Source organism: Labrus bergylta, chromosome 6 (genome assembly GCF_963930695.1).
Source record: "Labrus bergylta chromosome 6, fLabBer1.1, whole genome shotgun sequence".
Classification (NCBI taxonomy): Eukaryota; Metazoa; Chordata; class Actinopteri; order Labriformes; family Labridae; genus Labrus; species Labrus bergylta.
Genome location: NC_089200.1, coordinates 19,303,942 through 19,306,692, shown reverse-complemented (window position 1 = coordinate 19,306,692; position 2,751 = coordinate 19,303,942).

Sequence of the window (2,751 nt, the reverse complement as noted above, 5' to 3'; positions counted from 1 at the left end):
TATTGACGCGCCCGCGCTCATGTTAAGATGAGACCGAGCCTGTGCGCATGTGCGCGCCCCCGTGGCCTATCCGCGCACTCGTGCACTCTGTCTGGAGCCATCCTGACGTCACTGGCCCCTATGTCATGGGTTGCTCATGTTGCAGAGTGAACCTTAAACTCATGGAAAAGATTGCATTAGAGTCTGAGATAACACACAGACCTGCAATCCTCTGCAGCGTGCGCAAAATTTGCACTCAGATGGATAAGATGGACTAGCTCCTTGTTTTTTTTTTTTTCAGATAAAAGCGTGTGACATGGCGCCAGAAACACATGTGATGCCTCTGCTCAAAGTTAAAGATTAATTGACTTGTGTCACATCAGGACACGATTGTAATTAGAAAACTCAACTTCTCCTAAGAGGACTTCATAGCCTCCATGCCTCTGCCTTTGTATTGCATACGTTTAAGGGGCCACTTGTGCACAATGAATAAATATATCAAATTATTAAAAGCTTAAATATTAGATTCCAACTTCAGACTGGGGATGGCCTCTTGCTCTTTAAATGTTAATCAGCCTCCAAATGAAATCACATTTGCGTCTCTCTTCCACAGTCTGAAAAGGAAACGGTCAATTGTTTAAGTCCAATCTCCTCTTTCAAACTTTCACTCATAAAACTTTTTTCTTACAAGTTTTTCCTCCAGCAAATGTTACTGAACGTCTGCGGAGTGTCATTTCATCATAGCCTCTGGGCTTTGACCCCTCTAGGATCTTTGCTCCTCGGATTGAGGCCACGAAACCCCAACTCCCTCCCACAACTCTCACATAATGTTCCTACAAACTTCTGTATGAAAGTTGCAGCTTGCTGACGTCAATCCAGGTCAGCAATCCATCAATGTCAAAGTATGTATGGATCAGGAGATGCATCAATAGGTTGGTGCCTATATATGTAGGGACCCGCAATATGGATGCTATATTGCACAGCACATTGAGGTGGGGGGATTGGAGGGTGGTAACTAAAGGGCCACGTGTTTTGGGTGAAAAACTGACAGCACTGAGCCCCCCAAAATATTGTCCAAAAGTTTCAGTCCGCTATAATTATGAAGTAAACATTGTTATGCTTCCTGTACCGGTTACATGCAATGTGGTACATGCAGAATCGTGCGCAACTGAGTCAATTCTTATCCAATTCCAATATTCCCGTATTAAACACTTATACATTTGCTAACTTGTGAAGGGGAATGTTTTTTTTTTTAATATTCTTTAAAATGTTGTAAAAAATGTGAGTGCTCCTTGTTATTTTCTTCCTTCGGGGCCTAAAAAAATACCAAAGATTCTTATCCAGACCGACCTGACGCATGCATAAACAAAATCTGGTCTTAATAAGTTCCATACATATAATACAATATAAACTATCCACTGCGTATGTATGTTACCATTACGGCTGCGCCCGGCCTATATATGTGCAGCTATAGGGTGTGATGTGCCGAGAGGAGTGACACATTATAGTGCTGGATATGTGTAAAAATCACTAAAACACCTCTCTGACATGTTACAAGGCACACGGGATTTGTCCGTGTCTGTATGTTTGTGTGTCCTCAGCAGGCCCCACTGCTCTGTAAACTATGTGAACACTGTTCAAAGTGAGAAGCTTGGCATATTCGCACCGACGTTATGTAAAATGAGGCCATTAGGATTTCGACCCGGACTTTGAAAAAAAAAAGTTCAACAATCCAGGAAGTGGCATCACTAATCATTTGCAAATTGCATAAAATAATCTCCCTGACCAGTGTTTACCAACAGTTAGGTCAGGGCCATCCATAACTGCTCTGATGAATAGTGATATCAGCGGCCTTGGCACACTGGTCCTCTCCCCCAAATAATGAGCGTAAAAAGTGTGTCTTTGCTGATTGCCAACAGGGGGATGGTGGCTTTTGGCTTGTGCCATCAGGAGAACAGCAGTGTCCGCTTGGGTTAATGTCCCTGTATTGATCCCAGCAACCACTGCTATCGAAAATGAATTACCGAAGCCCGCACAGCAGCGAATCCGTCATCTGTGCTCAGCCAGCCGGCCAGAGCAGCTTATTGGTCGCGGTGGTGATGGATGTTAACTTTCATTGCTGGCTCCTCGCTCCTAATTCACCAGGGTTTACAACCCAAAACAAACGCGCTGAAAAGTTTTACACTCTTACCAACAACTCTTAACTTCATTTTCCACAATATCTCTTACTTATTTCAATACTTTTAAAGAGCTGCACTCATCCGTGTTATCAGAGAAATACGCCAGGGTCAACACAGGACGTAAGGAACTGATCAACGCACTTTTTACCGAATTTCAATCAATTCTGTTTTCTTCTTTTATACGCACAAGTGAAATCTTCCTCTCAGCAAGACAAAACAGAATTTGATGCAAAGAAACCACCCAATCCCCCGCCCACAAAATAAAATAATAAAAACAATTCATGCATCCGCCTAGAGCTCAGTTAAATTTTGTATTTCCAAAGTACTGTTTTGGAATACTCAAATAAGCATATCCTATGGCAAACACACTATAAAATATTAACTGTGTCGATATCAGCGGTGTGACGGGGGCGACGCTGCAGAGAACTGCTCATTTATTTCATATTAATAAGAGCGCGAGGCGGTGGCCTCAGCACCACGTTGGCATCGACTTTACACACACAAACACACACACACACACACGTAATGTTTGTGTAGCTCTATTTTTATTTATTTATTTGTTACTTATTAAAAAACAACATCTCTAGAAAAC